Source organism: Lichenostomus cassidix, chromosome 2, assembly GCF_008360975.1.
Source record: "Lichenostomus cassidix isolate B80296 chromosome 2, HeHo_3.0, whole genome shotgun sequence".
Classification (NCBI taxonomy): Eukaryota; Metazoa; Chordata; class Aves; order Passeriformes; family Meliphagidae; genus Lichenostomus; species Lichenostomus cassidix.
In genome coordinates, this window is record NC_139482.1 from 145863077 (window position 1) to 145881172 (window position 18096).

Here is an 18096-nt window from a genome sequence, read left to right on the forward strand (position 1 = left end):
TTCCTCAGAAACCTCCTAAAATCTCCACAACCTGTTGAAGATGGCAGAGAGTGGCTTTCAAGGACAATGGCTATGTGTTTCAGCAGCCCTGGATGTAGCTTCTTGGATCCTGCAGCTTTACAGGAGTTGAGTTCCTTTTAGAAATCACCGGCTCTTCCCTCATCCATTGGTGGTACTTCTTGAATCCTTTCTGTGATCACAAACATCTGAGCAAAGAGGGCACTGATTTCCTCATGCCTCTTATATGTGTGTCTTAATGGTTTGATTGGAAACTTTCCCATTCAATAGCTTTTTTAGTCATTCACTGTGTCAATTACCAATATAAAACCCAGAAGACATGGAGATTTGGAAAAAAACCCCAACAACCACAACAACAAAAGAACACAATACATATGTATTGGTTTAAAAGTCTAGAGATTTTTATTTACATTCTGGATTTTTTCTCTCAATTTTTCCTCCTTCAGTCCCATTTTTTCCCCACCTTTTCTGTTTTGACATTAATAATACCACAGCAGGGCTTAAAAACATTTTTAAATGAGTAAAAAGTGGCATAATTCCTCCTTTCCTGTGCCCCAGCCAGAAAAATTAGTTCAAATCAATTTTAATCTGATTCTTGATTGTTCTATTTCAATAATCAAGATGCTTGAACTATGATGCATAGGCACTGCTCTGTTTTGAAGCACACTTGAGGAAGAAAAGAATTCAGACCTTAGTTCTTCAAGGCTGAACACATCACACAAAAGTCAAAAGGTTCCACTTTCACAAATCTCAGCAATGATTCAGAATCTCACTAATTTTTCAAATTCAAGATGAAATTGGGTTTTGATGAGATGCAGAGGACCAAGCTTTCAAGCAATATGTCGAATTCCAGACAGCAATTTATTTGTTATTAGGGAATAAATTCTGATTGTGAATTTGGTGTTACTTGTGCTTGACCATGAGCAGGGTTCAGAGGCAAGTAGCAAGCAGATTTCTTGGTCTGTAAAAAACACCTTTAAGTGAGGGAATAAAGAAGCACAAACACACGCTATTCTAATTTTCAGAGTGAAATGTAAAAGATTACCTTGGGAAGTTAAAGCAGATGGTCATTTTGCGCAGTGTATTTTTCAGAGGGTAGTCTTCACTGTCACAGTGCTGGGATCTGTAATTCACACCAGAGAAAATCAAGGTTTTAATATGGAATGAAGGTAATAATGCTAAGATCAAATTAGGGGCATTAGTACATTTCTATATATTGTACTTTAACCCTGGCTGGGAAGTTTGTCCCACACAGCCACACATTCACTTTCCCCCTGTGAGACAGGGGAGAGAGTCAGAAAGGTAAAAGTGAGAAAACTCACGGGTTGAGAAAAAGACAGTTGAATAGGTAAAGAAAAAGCCATGCATATTAAGCAAAACCAAACAAGAAATTAACTAATTTGGATGGCAGGTGCTCAGCCATCAGGACAGCAGAGCATCATCACACATAAATGTGACTTGGGAAGACAAATGTCATCACTCCAAATCTCCCCTCACCCTGCTTCTCCTCCCCCAGCTTTGGATGCTGAGCATGACCCCACATGGTGTGGAATATCCCTTGGGTCAGTTGGGGTCAGTTGTCCTGGTTGTCTCCCCTCCCAACCCTTTGCCCACCCCCAGCCTCCTCCTTGGTGGGGTGGAGTGAAGAGCAGGAAAATTGATCCTGTATAAGCACTGCTGACAGAAACATCCCAGAATTATCAACACTATTTTCAGCACAAATGCAAAGCACAGCTCCATACCAGCTAGTGGGAAGAAAATTAACTCTATCCTGACTAAAACCAGCACACTCCATCAGGGATAGTACATTTCTGCATCCCACACTCTGGTCTGTATGTGATCTGGTCAGCATTACTGACCCGAGTTTCTATTAAACTGAGCTGTCTGGCCCAGTGTGCTCTGCAGCACTACTGTCAGAGGCTGTGCCAGCAGAACCAGTCAGTGGAAATGGAAATACTAGATTAGAGACATTAAATAAAACTGTTCTTCCTTTCTCCCCCTCTCTCTCCCACTTTTGTTTATTATAGCAACCTAGATAGATGGGAAGGTATGGGAAGGTCTCATGTTATAGGGACAGTGAAGATCCTGAAGGAATCTAGCAGGAACAGGCAGAGTAGAAGACAGAGACTACAAATTATCTTTGTCAAAAATGTAAATTTTTGAGGTTTTGAGATTTTGAGGAGGTAATGTCTTGGACAAAGCCTATGGGTATTTTGCCATGTTCTAACTCTAGTCAGTTGTGTGTTTGTATTTTTCAGGCCTGTGGTATTTATGCAGAGAGAAGAGCAGCAGGGGAAAGTCACACCTCTGTTGAATCAGATCAAAGTTCTGCCTTGTCTGAAATGTTCTTTACCAGCAGCAAATGCCTACAGAAGTGTATAAGAGCAGAGGAAATGTATGTGCCATCTTCCCTACTCACTCCCTCATTATGTACACTTCCTCAGCTTCCAGCAATCTGTGGAATATGGATAAATGAGAACATATACGAAAGAATCTGTAATATATGCATGCGCTTGATTGCAAGCAATCTTGACACCTTAGATTTCTGGAGATTTAGGAAACAATTCCTAACAGGAAAAAAACCTGAACAAATGTGCAACTCATCACATTTCATTAATTAAATTTTGAAGAAGAGTTCATGAACCAAACATGGTATATTTGTGTAACATTTTAAAATATTTTGCTTCAGTAATGATCTTTCATACGTTTTAACCATCAAAAAGCCTATAAAGTCAGTTGTTTTTCAGCATTATAAAGAGACAGAAATACTTTTAAATAAATGATTGCTCTTAGTTTTTCAAGCATTTATTTATTTGGTTTTAAACCAGGAAACTTAATTTAAAGGACTTTTCCAGATGAAGTCTTGGATAGAAAAACTTGTGGGTTTTGAGGGATGAATGGGTTTTTAAAAAAAATGTTGAGGATGCATGTCCTACAGACTTACTACTTGATTATTCTATGTTTCCTTCCCCCAAAAAAACTTCTGCCAGAGAAAAAGGAGAATTGCTAGGAATATGGATGAACATGGAGGAAGAGTTGATAAGGAGTAGAAAATTACTCTGAGGAGGAAAAGCAGAAAAGATAAATTGCAGAGTAATGTAATACCCCTCACAATGCAATAAGATTGAATAATGGGGAAGGTAAAATTATGTTGTTAAAGGATAAACACCATTATGCAAACTGCTAAAGAAAGAAAAAGTGATATGTAACTACTGAACTATATTCTGTTTATGATAAGTGGTTGTAATGAAAACATATTCATTTAAAATTCCATATGTAATACTTTTCACATAATGTTATTTATTAAATCAAAATATTACATTATCTTCTCTCATTTTGCAGTTCAATCTTAAGAGATCAGAGACCATTATTATTGAAAAGGTAAGAGGTTTTAAATTCTTGAAAAATACATTCTTTAATAACAAATTTAATGTAAAGGCATAGAAAAAGTCAATCATTATTTTTTTAACACAGCAGTCAGCAAAATTTAGAGGAAGAGATGATCAACGAAAGAAATTATAAAAGGGTGATGTTCATGGAAAAACATTGACATACAAAGTAACAGACGGAGTCTGACTTCCCTTGCAGCCTGTCTCCCTTGTGTTTTCCAAGGGAAGTTTTTTATCACTTCTGCGGTTTGCAGCATAAGAAAAAGAAAGAAACTCATAAGAGCAGTTGAATTCTTTGTGGTCCTTCATTCCAAGTCACCCTCCTGTCCTTTACCTGCCTTTCTGGGGATTTGTCAGGCACTTACTGAAAACAGTTATTTAGGTGCACTGTTAGTGCAGCTCCTTTGGTTTTCTTTTTTAACTCCCTGTAGTTTCAAGACCATATGTTCTTTGACATTCTTTTTAATTAGTGACAGATGGATGAAAGAATTTTAGATCCTAGACTGAATTTCTTGCTGTTGTGATTTTTTGTCTTAAAATGAGACTTTCCACACACTATTAATTTCTCAAAATACCTCGAATTCTTGCTGGTGTCGGCTCCCGTCTCTCTTCTATCAATGCCTCTATTTTGTTTTCAGCAAGTAAGAAAGAAATAAAAAGACTATTCATTTGAACTGCAGGATTTTTTTTATCCTATCTTCAGTGACAGCTGATGATCTTGTAAGTCTAGTCTGCTTCTCATTCTGATTGGTGTTGTCAGGATTTCTGAAAGAAAAGTCTGGCATTCAACTAAGTGAATTACAAAGCAGTTATAAAGAGTTTGATACTTTATTTTAAAAGCATGTCCAGGAGACAAAACATAGCAAAACGCCATCACCAACAATGCAAAACAAAGATTAAAGAAGTCTCTCTGGTGTAATATGACAACCATCATTTTATATTGCCTTTTACTTTAGGACTACACAAATTCTCCCTTTATGTTTGTCATTCACAAATCTTGTGTTTTCTTGATTATATATTTCTTTTGGTGTGAGTATTCTTCCCCCACTTGCCCCTTCTCCATTGCTATGGGTAACAAAGCACATTGGGCATTAAAAGTCTTTATAAATTACTTGCAAAAGTTGCTCTTCCTTTTGCTCATTAAATAGTATCTTGCTTCCAGGGAATCTGGTTCTGCAAGGGCTGCATTTTTACAGCCTTTTCCATACATCAGTTTTAACATGTGCCAGATAAAGAACAAAAAAAAAAAAAAAAAAAGATAATTAGCACTTAGCCCCTCATTTGATCTACTAATCCTCTAAAATTTATTTCTTATGAGAAAAAAGAACAACAAAGAAGACCTAGTTTTATACTTAAGAATATGATTAGTAATGACAAGTGAGCAGGATGGAAATGTGATTGTTTGCAACATACTAAGTGCTGCTAATGTTGAGCAGAGAAGGTTGTGTGGAGAATTCATAATATTACAGTATCTGAAGGGAGCCTACAAGCCAGAGGGGGACTCTTCATGAAGAACTGTAGTGATAGGACAGGGAGTAATGGGTACAAACTGAAAGAGGGCAAATTTATGCCAGATATTAGGAAGAAATTGTTTACTGTGATGGTGGTGAGACACTGGAACAGGTGTCCCAGGAATGTTGTGGATATACCAATCCTGGAAGTGTCCAGAGCAGGTGGGATAAGGCCTTGAGCAACCTGGTCTAGTGGGAGGTGTCCCAGCCCATGGCAGGGGAGGATGTGACTGGGTGATCTTAAAGGTCCTTTCCAAATCTTCACATTCTACGATTCTAATTGTGAAAGGTTTTATTGTGTAAATGTCATGGTTTAACCCCAGCTGGCCACTAAGTACCACTGAGCCTCTTGCTGGACCCCTCAGTGGGGAGGAGAATCTGAAATAAGATGCAGACTTTCTGAATTCAAAACAATTGAACAAAACAAAATGAAAGCAAATGAAACAAAATAAAATATAATACTGCTAGTAGAATAATTACATGCATGAATAAAAAGATAATAATAAAAATGTAATACTAATGCTAGAAATGAATAGGAGAGAGGGAAGGGAGTGTAAAACTCAAGACAAACAAGTGATGCATTATACAGTTGCTCACCACCCACTGACCAATGCCCAGCTGGTCCCTGATCAGTAATTGGTGGCTCCCAGACAACTCCCCCATTTCAGACAACTCCAGTTTATTTACTGGGTATGACATTTTCCCATATGGAATATCCCTTTGGCCAGTTCAGGTCACCTCTCCTGGCCATGTTCCCTCTGGGCTTCTTGAGTACTTCTTCTGGCAGGGCACGAGACACTGAAAGTCCTTGATTTAGAGTAAACACCAGTGAGCAACAGCCAAACATCAGTGTGTTACCAACAATCTCATACTGAACTCAAAACACAGCACTGGACCAGCTGCCAAGAGGAAAATTTACTCTATCTCAACCAAAACCAGGACAACAGATATATTATTAAGTTATAACCTGGAGAAATATCTACCCAATAATACCTACCATAACTACCCAAACTGATGCAGACCTCCTAAATTATGCTGTCCAGAAGCAGACAGTTTAGAATGAGAAGATGATAGTTAGTGTAGATATTATTAAACACCTTTTTCTCAGCTGGATTGGGATGTTACTGGCCAGCAACACACCCAAAATTCCTAGATAAAGTGGATTGTATGTATACACATTGCATTATATATAATTTGGATAAATTAGACATTAACATCTCTGCCCTGCAGAGAGAACAAATACTGGTTTTTTTCACTGGTTGGCCAGAAGAAATAGTAACAGACTATTTTACCATCATATTCCATGGAGGATTAATCTATTAGTATATGCATCTATTTTTATCTTCTCTTAATCTACCTGCTGATTTACATAGCTTTCTTCGTTCATGTTTACCATTTTTCTGCATTGCTATGCTCCTTTATGATGAAGAGAGAGATTAGATATGTCCTTTAAATATTGCTTCAATTTCCCCTGTCAGAACCCCTACTAAGAGACAAGAAACGACATGCAAAGGAACATATTTATCCAACAGGACACACAGTGATTGGCATTTCACATCCAGTCCCCACTATTGTTTAATTTATTATACCCTTTTCCTGAGCAAAAAAAATCCTGAGAGATTGAAGACGATAATGTATTTTGCATAAAAAAGCCTTTCAGATGAGTTCCTTGAGTACTTACAAAGGAAAGAAAAAAAGTTTTTGTTGCTGAGCTGTTTCGGAAGAGCAGATTGAAGGCCTGGAGCTCAGCAGCAGAACTGCTGCACCTGTAGCTGTGAGACAGTGATGAACAGCTGGTGGTGATTAGCACAGCAAAAACCCATCTACCCAACACATTTCACTCTGATAAAGAAAAGAGCTAGCTGGAAACAAAAAAAAAAACCACAGCCTGCAGCCTTCACTTTTCTCATCAAGCCTTAGGGGGGCATCTCTTTGACAAAGGGATCTCGAGAGCAGAAACAGTGTGATGTGTGTTTGTGCTTGCTCTTCCACTCTTAGTTAGGGCAGACTTAGAGGAAAGGTGAAAAGGAAGCTGACAAACCTATCAAAATTTGCTAGTTAAGTTCAAAAATATTATTTTACTATGGAGATCAAAAATGAAAAGTACCTTTCTAGTGGTAGGTAGGCTGTTACCCTACAGAAATTGGTTTCTCTGCTGTGTGTATGTATTCTTCTGTGTCCAACTTCATGTTATTGTATCAAGATGCTTCTTTAAATAACCTTCAAAGCAACATTAAAAAAAAAAAAGGCAACTGATGTCTCATAACTTTTGGATCAAGGATCATTCAATTTACAGAACTGCAAAATCACAGAATATTCTGAGTTGGAAATGACCCACAAGGATCATCAAGTCCAACTCTTATGTGAATGGTCCATCCAGGGATCAAACCTACAACCTTGGCATTATTAACACCATGCTCTGACCATCAGGGAGCTGGAAAATTAAGCCTCAACTTTTAGTGAAGATTCAAGTGAAGATTCAAGCCTAAATTTCAATCTCATTACTTGAAAGCTTTTCAGGTCAAGGCAAGATGGATACCTCGGTTATATCAGATGAATGGGCAAGTAAAGGGTATTTAGATGAAATTTTGAGATAAAAAACAAATACAGAACCTGTGTGAAGGCACTTCTGCAAACCATCTAGTGCCATTCCCTGCTTAAGGAATGGCTAAAGCAGGTTGGCCAGGTTTCTAGTTGGAGACTGAATATCCCTAAGGATGGAGACTCCACAGGCTCCCTCGGCAGCCTGTTCTAGGGTTTTACTCAACACAGTTAAAAATCTGGTTTTTTCCTTCTGTTTAAATGGAATTCCCGATATTTCAGTTTATTGCTTCCTGTCCTTTCATGGAATGTCACTGAGAAACAACTTTGTTGGGGTGGGTGATACCATCTCAGGAACTGCTGAGGAGCTGAGGAGTTCCAACACAGCAGAACCCCACTGGTGAAAGCCTTCTTAGTCCTCCCCCCTTGGAGAACACGATGGTTCCTCCCCAAATTATGTAAATCCCCCCAGCTGTAACCTAACCCCCGATTGCAACTCTTCCTCCTCCCATTGGTTGTGGTGTTCCCCCCGCCTCCTCTCCCCTGACCCTCCAGCCGCCCCTTTAAATGTAGACGGCTGGGGTGTCTTGCCCTCTTTTAGCCCTGGAACCCTTCAGAATAAACTCTGGAACCTCTGGCTGACTGAGCGCTCTGAATTCTTTGTCTTTGGTGACGCACGAGTTATCCAACTCCGTGGGTGAGTGAGAATATGTGCCTTACACCGGCACGGGTGTGAGAAGGGCCTTTCTGTACAGCACCAGAGCAGTGCTGGCTGGAGTGATCTCTCGATAGCCTAGAGACACTTTCGGTAAACGCAGAGGCCTGGTTCCACCCCTCCTCCCCCTCCGCGTTACAACTTCCTTTCAGTTATGTTAGTACTTTCAAGGAAACCAGATTTTTGTCTGAATTTCTAAATTCTTGATAAATGCTGAAGTCATTAACATCATTTAGTGTTACAGTATCATCTAGAGGTGCTAGCTCAGATTAGTTCTTTAGATAATGTCTGAAAGATGTAATAATCTACATGAGGAAAAAAGAAAAAAATAAAAGAGAAAAAATGAAACAGAAAAGTTTTTCCTTCATTTGCATGACAGACTGTTGTCAGAAATAGAGACATATCCTGGTTCTTTTCATTTCAGCCAGACTGTGTTTTTTTATGGGAAGCATCCACACCATTTAAATTTCAGACCCTATAATTCCATGCTCTTCACTAATTAGTCTCTCTTGTGAGTGAATGTTTGCTTATTACACCATTTGTTATTTAAAACATCTTGTTTATATAAAAGTCCCTCTATGAAATAAGCTCAATATATTTTTATTTTAAAATATATTTATTTAATTTTCAGGCTAGATAATTAGTTTGTTTTCAGACTATAATCTTTCATATATATATGAACAAGCTAATAAAGCCTCATGGAAGTGTGACTGCTTGATAATTATCTATGCTCACGGGACACAGTGTTTATTTAAAAATAAAGAACAAACAGGTGGCTACTTCAGTAATTTATAAGAAAGCAGATATGCAATAACTCCATTTTCCTTCTCACTTGTACTGTTTTCTAAAATTGGATACTGGGCTTTTATTTCAAGTGCTTAGAGTTACATTAATGAAGGCTTATCAGATACTTCCTATAAAGAGCTTTCAAATCACCATAGCAGAAACATAAAGATCTCCTTTTATCTACGTGACATTTTTGTTCACATCTGAAGGATATCGTGTGAAACCCTGGCTCTAGCAACATCCAGAGATATTTTGACTCATTAGGATGTATAGCTCAACTCTGGTTTCTGGTTCACCCCACTACAATGTAATAGTGACAATCATATCTATTTTTGACAACCTTTGACCATAAAATTACATCATATTACTACAAATGGCATGAGAAACCATAATTCATTGAAATTTCTGCTGCTATTATAAAAAACCCAAACACAGGGAAATTCAGTCTGTACTTTGGATTAATACTGAAATTTAAAAATAGATGCTTTAATCATCATATCCTGGAGACAATATCTATGTGCTAGGAAAAAATGGTAATTATTTTAGGAGAGCATTAACACACGTTTTTATATTATTAAAAATGAGAGAAATTGTAACTTCTTGTTTAAGGCTTGCATGTTCAAATCCCAAGTTTGTAACACTGGAGATATCTTAAATTGCATAGGAAATTCAGAAAAAAAACCAAAACAAAACTAAAATTTCCATCGTTTATTGATATTTACTTTTACATTTCATCTGCTTCTGATGCGTAAACAGACTTGCCATTTCCACTACTGGTATTCTGCTATATCCCTTTGTTTCAGGGCATGTTGCAAATGTAATATATATTACTTTATTTTACAGAATCTGTCAATTCAAACAAAAGTGATAACTGAGAAACTGCAACATATCCATTGGCTATGCTCAGTGAAAAAAATACCTTAATATTGCTGAAACAAATTTATGGTTATTATTGATGTCATCACCTCTAGAAAGAAGCAACCAAGATGCAGTGAAAAATGGAGTTTTTTCACATGATTGGACACACAGAAAAGCCTGAGTCAAAGTCTCCAGACAGATAGCAATAAATGACTGGATCAAAATGAACATTTAATATCCCAAGACTACAATTGTTCTGTTTAGATCTTTTGGCATTAAATAGTTGATTTTCTCACACAGATTTCAAATTTATACTGCTCTCATCCATTGTGTGAGAAGAAATATTTTCCCATTAATTTGTAAGAGGTGTAATTTCATAATTCACTTTGCTGGGTCCCGAAACTCTTTGCTCCTTAGTTTCCATGATTCATGTAATGTGTGACATTTATTATCTCATTGAAAAGTTTTTGGGAATATTTCACTTTTGGTGAATTTCTGTAATGACTGTAACACAGTGTGAAAATACTCTGCCCCAAAATTTAACATGACTATAGATGATTTTTATTTTTTATATCCTTTACATCCTTTGACCTTCCCATCCCTTTCCCATTGTCTTGTATTCCATGAAGCTTCAAATCTTTTCATATTAAAAAATGAGTAAAATCCTTGCAAGATTTCACAGCATATCTCAATTTCTTTCAGAAAGACAGCATGTTTGTGTGGATGAAAGAAAATTAGTAGCTTTTCCCCCTGTTGCTTGCCTTTCTAAGCCTCTCTGTTTGTTTCTTTGACAGAAACAATACCTCTGAAAAGCTGTGCCTTCATGGCCTAATCCTGCCAACCTTTTCATATGTATCTCTTCTGGAAGTCAGGGAAGATTCTGTAGGCATGATGCATGTTTGGGAAAGAAAATATGCATATTTGAGCTTTGTGCTGTGTAGAATAATATATATCTCTGCTCGGCTGACCTTTTTTGATTAATTTGAATCTTAAGGGTTTCAAGGAGTAACTGCCATATAAAAGCTCTTTCCTAAGTGCACATAAGTCCTAAGTGGGTTCTAGCAGTAATATATTCTCCTATTCTATCCTTCTGAAAGCCCAGCCTTTCAAAGGGCATTTTAGATGTGATCAGGAGTATATCCTCCACTCAAGTTCAGAACATGCTGGAATCAAAAATTGGCAGGTTTACAATCTCTAGATAATTCATTTCTGTGAATTGTTCTTCATTCACATCTACAGTTCAGCCTGGAGACAGAAATTCCTACAATCTTCCTCAACAGAAATTGCAAGGCATACACAAATAGTGCTTTCAGCCTCAAAACAAACTGAGGAGAGTGTTGCCAGGAAGGGAACTGAAAAAACACTGACCTTGGAACACTGAATGTGTTACCTGTGTTTAACCTAACACAGTGACAACACAGACTGGCTCAGTTTGGAAGTCAGAAGTGAAAGGAAATGTGGAGTGAGAGTCAACCCTCCATGACACATGTGATAAAGCATCTTGACGGAAGAAACTTGCTTTGCATAGCACCTGTAAGACTCTACAAGGTGCCTTATGAGTATAGAAGGCAAAGAAAAAAACTAAAGTAAAATACCGTGGCAAGATAGGAAAAGGTTGTGGGCAGCCTAGACCTAGATAAGTTACAGCTGTGTCCTTAAACAGGAGCAATAAACAACTTTGTGAGAGAAAAAGCAAAGAATGCAGACGTGTCTGACTGATTAGAAAAGGTACCTGTGCATAGTTTGCTAACTAACTGTAATGTAATAAGCAACACCTGTTATGCATGTGCAGAAAGGGTATAAAAGGGTGTACCTGGGCAATAAATGGCTGATGTCTGCTGCTACCTAGAGTGTCAGTCTTGTGTTCACTGTCAAAATACTGAACCAAAAGCATCAGGAATAAACAGAGGACTGGAGTAGAAGAGGAACCTGAGAAATTCTCCAAGGATCCAAACTCCTGTAAAGTTACAGCTAAGATCTCATTAATCTTCTTCAGTTTAGCTTTTTAGTGATAGAAGTTCAGTATATTATCTGTTGTTTGCAATAATGATGTTATATACTGGGTCTAAATACATTTTTGATTTGAAGTCTCATGGTAAGATTAAATATGTAGGTGCCTTCCCTGTGGACATTCCTCTGTCCAACCTCTTTGAGAGCCAATTGCTGATCAAACTGATGTATTTTTTTCAATCATTTGGTTTCATGGGTATGTGATAACAGTGTTCGGGGCATAAAAATTACAGAAACTCTCTGTGGAAATGTGAACATTTTCTACATAGGCTAATAAACCATTTTTTCCTCATGAGATTTCTTTCATTTCAAAGTCTTTTTGGAAACAGGATGTTTGTCATGGATTTTGGCACTTTGTGCAGTTAGGAGAGTGTCTCCTTTGCAAATGGGAAACACTGGGATATGCACTGGATTAGGAGTAGCAGTTATTGCACAGCTGCTCCCATATCTCTTCTGGGTGAGCCTTATTTTGCCTCTGAGATGTTCATAGGATAATAATCACCTTATTAATTTCAGGATGTGCCAAACAGTTAGCAGCTGTTTATTATCTCTTAAAATAAGAGGTAAATAGTGAGGAGATAATATTTGTTTTCTGCCAAAATTACAGTTTAGATTTTACCTATGAATAACATAAAAATGGTTTTAGGCTGCATGATTCAGTATGCTTGGACACAAAGATCCTCCAAGGTGAGGTTGACATAATTATGGTAGAAATTAAGGAAGAGATTTTGCATGGCATATTCATTTGTTAAACAAAGGGAAATACCAGAAACTGGGGTGAGACTTCATCTAAAAGACAGGTGAATCATGAGTGCCACAATACAGCTTCCTTCATATTTCTATAGGGCTTGGTACTGTACAGAATTATGGTTCTGGAGGTTGGAAGGAACATTAAAGATCATCAACTTCCAACCCTCCTGAAATGGGCAGGGATACCAAAAAATGTGTACTTCCCATCCAATCAAGTGTGATCACATAACCTTCGAAAACGTAGGTTTGAGGAGACGTCCAGCAATTCTAATTTAATCCTTGGTCTAAGATCAGCTCTAAGGTAAGATTAAGTTGCTATAGAGCCTTAACAAATTGAGTCTTGAAGATCATAACATTCCAAATATTCTCAAAAGCCTCTCTGGGCAACATGTGTTCATGCTTTGACATCCTTCTCTGAGCACAGTCTGGCTTCAACTCCTCTGTAACCCCTCATTATCTCAGAGTAAACAGCCATCAGATGCCCCTTGAGCCTTCCCTTCTCCAGCCTAAACATGTAATTCTTCTCACTCTGTTGTAACGTGTGTCCTTCCTGTCCCTGACCCCGCCCCCTGACCCCTTCTGACTGGATGTGAGTCAGGACCACCTCCCATCCCTAGAGATAAAAACCCCAGCCAGATCCAGAACAGGCCTCTTTGGTTCTGGGCTCGTATGGAACCTGTACCCTCCCTTTTTTTCCCTTCCCCCTCCCCAATCTCCCCACTCCTCCCCTGTTTTCCACAATAAAAACACCATGGAGACCAGGAACCAAACAGCTGCCTTTCTAAACCTGCGACGGTTCTACAAGAACCGCGTCTGACCAGCCCCACAGCTCGTGGCCATGGAGTGACCATCCTGCGTGTTCCGGTTCTGGGGCAGCCCTCCCCCCGCAGCAGGGGAGAGCTGCCTTCAGGTTCTGCACTGCTGCACCACTCCACCTGCAATTCCCAGGCACTTTGTGCTTTGTCTCTCTGGACATGATATGGGTGGGTGGGATTTGCTACATGTTCTTTCCAGGGACTGAGACTGAGCTGACAAACTTTCACTTCACCACATTCCCCTCACTGCCCTTTCAGGTTCTTATTCCAGATGCAGACAGGGTGGAGGCTGAGCTTATTTACACCCACACTGATGCAGACAGAGAATATATAGTGCTTTTATTTACACTCTTCTAACCACATCCAGTGCTTGCAGGAACATCAGCAAGGATAGCTCAAGTCTGCTTCTCAATCCCTTCACCCATCAGGTCTGAAAGTTGTTATTTGGAATGTGTATCCATCAGGGAGCCTCCAGCACTCTGCCCAGTCCTCAGCCCAGAACCTGATCTCCTCCAGCTCTCTCTGCTGTCTGGTCCTGTTTGAATTCTGCATGGGTATTACGCAAACGCACCCAAAACAGAAAATTCATGCCCATGGAAGATAGTTGCAATTAAAAGCTAATGAGACTACAGATTGGACTGGCTCGATAAGGCACAATCCTCAGCCAGACAAGAGAGCCTGACCATCAACCTGTTCACACAACCACTTTTTTCATTTGCCTCCTGCTTTCACAAGCTTGCCCCCCATGATCCACCTTAAACCTTCCTTTCACCCATCTTTAGTCTTTTTCCTAAATTCTTTTGCACAAGGTTTCACATCTTACCAAAGGTCACTGTAAACAAACCTGCTATCATTAATCAATTCTTTATTACTGGTGAGTTGCAGATCCAGGATGATACAACCCTTGGATTGTGAGTCCAGCACCTGCAGCTAAAAATTCTCTTGGATTATTTATGTCCTGATATGATGTTTCTCTAGAAGTTCCTAATTAAACCATCTAGCACTCTTTATGAATTAGTGACACTTTTGAAAGTCAAGGAGGAATGGTGTTTTAGATGTAAACAAGGTGTAATTGAACCTAAACAGCATAAGCATAATGACTCTCTTTGTATTCCACTGTCTTTTAAAGAAAATGTTGTCAATAATATTTTGGTTATATACCTAGCAAATCCCCGCTCTGTCAGGGGGATACATGAGTTTCCATCTCAGAAGTCTACTTTTAAAATGCAGATAGTTCCTTTTTTTGATTTTGTTTTGGTTTCAAAAGCAACCTAGCTAAGGAGTAACATTTAAAAGAGAAGGAAAAGCAGTCCCAAAGGGCTAACGTGAGTAATGCACCAATTATTTTCTGTGCTACAATTATATTTTCTGCCCTGAGAGAATACAAAAAAAAAAATTGCTGTATTTAAAAAAGTGAGGAAAAAAAGCATTTTTATACATAAGAAGTGTCACTGCAAGTATTAACCACTCCATTCCCCTAGTAAGTGAATTGCAGAACAGTCACATTTCTAATTAGCATTCTGCAATTTCAAGACAAATTCATCCAAATAATTATATTTGTGAACAGAAACATGGCCAAAATCTTTCACTCATGGCAAAAAATATTTTCATAAAAATTCCTTTCTAAATCAATCAAATAATACATTAAGTAGAGGTATTGTCTTTATGCTATATCTTCTGAAAAGCTCAAGAGTCAAGATGTTCTGGAAGTTAGAAATCATTGCTTGCCTATTTAATCACATTTAAAAGTTTATTCTGATGCAAGAGATTTATATTTTTCTCTGTCCTGTTTGCCTTCCTTTTTATATTTTTAGAGAACATAATGTTTTGGTTTGAAGAGTGATATTAGAGGACTTTTTATTCAATAATGTTTCAGTGCAACTCACTGAGCTGCACTGCTTCTTTGTGTATCAGTTATTGCCTGCACTCCACCTTTCATAGCTTGATTAATATTTGCCTCTATGGCACTATAACAAAAACTTTTCATTTTTTGTTCGGAAAATCATGATCTCTCTAAGTAAAAGAAGCTCTCATCTGATTTGATCTGCCTTTATTAAAAGAATCTTACATTTTGCTCTCTGATGTGGTCAAACCAATTGCCTTACAGTTGACCTGATAAGATATTCTTTTCATATATATGTATACATGTTATATACAGGGATATATATATTTTATATATATACAAAATAGATAGATATCAGTATATCAGTCTCTTTGGATAAATAATTGAAATTACCACCACTGTATTAGGGAAATCATAAATTTATATAATTGTAAGAAATTATCTATATGTTAATATAAGAAATTATAAATATATGCTCATCTGAGAGATGCATTGAGGTGACTATTTAATTGTATACCCAGGATGCCACATCTCAGTGTTCCAGAATTTCAGACTGAAGAAGTTTCTAAAAATGAATGAGATCCTTCAGATCTTTCTAATTTTAATTAGGTTTATGATGTTCAGTCTGTAATCCAGGAAGTCTTAAACTCATTATACATCAGCTACATGTTCCTCGGACTAAAATATTTGAAGAGAGAATTCAGTCCTGAATAAGGTCAGAGAAAGGAGTCATGTTGCTGTTGCAGCAGTGAAAAGAGTTGGATCATTACCTGCTTTTGTTTGAAGTACAGGGAATCACAGAATCATTAAATTTGGATAGGACCGCACAAGGAAAGCTTGGTTGTGACTCCACAGATTATTTGATCTTGTTTGATATTAAGCAGCACATTCTCAGGCCAGACAAATACATAAGCATTTGATTAATTTTAATCAGGCAAATTGCTCAGTGGATTTAAACAGTCCTTTAAAAGTGATACTTATATGGATTATTGGTGTGTTTCATGGTAGTAAAACAAAGACTTAGCTGGAAAGAGAGAAGCAGAGGACAAGGGGATCTGCTTAAGTAATTCTAGAAAGATCAAGTTTAATTAGGGTTTCATGAACTGGTACAGCTCCAGGCAAAAGTATATATTGAAAGAAATAAAGACATTTTATTTGAAAAAACCTGCCTTGTAGTTTCTTTCAATATTTTTTGCATGGGAAATTGTATTATTAAAAAAAAAAGTAAGGTAGACTCTTCAAGAAATTTAATTCAAAGCTTTTTTTTATAATTCTAAGGGAAAGTTTGTGGGAAACACTGGACAGTTAGCTAATTAACTACTTCTGTTACTATCTTCATCTAATTGCCTAAAATCAATTAGTTATGAAAAATCAAAAAGTTCTTTACTGTGCATTTGTTTTCAGAAATGAAACCACCAAGAAAATTTCTTGTATTCTGAATAAAACATACATTGGAATCTGACAAAAAGCTATTTTAAAATCAGTGTAAATTTACCAGAAGTACAATCAAGTTTGGTAAGTTTTTTTCCCCACTCTCTTTAGAAAATCACTGATGAAATTCTTATGAAGAAACAGAGAGAATAGTGATTATATGTTTCTTATTCTAGCAGTGAGATGACAAAATAAATTATAGCACTAATTCAAAATAATATTACACCTGTTTCAGTTTATTTTGACTAATCTGATAATGCAGGTGCTAATTGCTGAGAATGCAAACTTCCACAATTTCATATAAGTTTCTCTGAATTTTCCACATTAAACACAAAACAAGGCATCATAAATATCTCCATCCTGAGATAAAGGATTACCACTAAAAGTGGAGTGAAAAACTCATGGTGATTTTTATAGAGCAGTAATATCTTTAGGGACCACAGCAGGAAGAGAACTCTCTACCCCAGGCTAAACAGCAAAAACAAGTTCACTTATTTCCACGCTTTCTGAGTTACTCCTCTCTGGGGCTGACTTCTGAGCCTACACCATTTAGCATTTAGTCTTAGTGTGCTCTGTAAGACTGTAAGGGAACCCTGTAGCATTCCTGGGACATAATCTGTGTGTGTGCTTGCCTGCACTTATTTTTCCACACAAGGAAGTGGTTGTGCTGCAGTTTAATAGTGTTCCTTGCAAAGCATGAAGTTCATGTTGCATATTGTCCACCCTGAAAGCCACACTGGTAATTCAGTGGTGGCATTGCCCTTTTATAAGGGCACAAAGCCTCTAGTCTTGGTGTTGTAGAGTACATAATGCAGAAGGATTCCTTTATCAAAAACACCCTGACATCAGGGATGCAGTTTCTGTGAGACAACCACCTTGCTTCAGGATCCAAGCAGGGACAGAACCAAGGTGCATGAAGTGGGGATAATGGGGGTAGATTGAGCCCACAGTGAAACACAGAGTGAGTTGACATCTCCTTTGAAACATGGTGAGGTGATCAGGGAACCAAGGCAAGATCAAGCTGAAGTGCAGTGCCTTTGAACAATACCATGTGGGATCAGAACACCCTTCAGATTTGCAGGAAAATACTCCACCAGAAGCTCCCCCAGTCCCTGGTGCAAGTGACCAGGGATGAGATGCTGAAAGATTCTGTGCTTATATTAAGGATGAATTTTAATGGAAAAAAGCATGTTCTTATCAGACACCATAGAAATGCTCATTTATTTCCAACAGAGCAACCTGAAGGAGGTAGAAGAGTGGAATGAAACCACAGAATAAACTGAGTTGCAAGGGACCCACATGGATAGTTGAGTCCAACTCCCAGCTCTGCACAGGACAACACAAGAACCACAGAGGTTTTCTGAACATGATACAAGAAACAGGCATGCCTAAAACAATGAGTCCTGGAAATAATAAATTTATCCCTGAT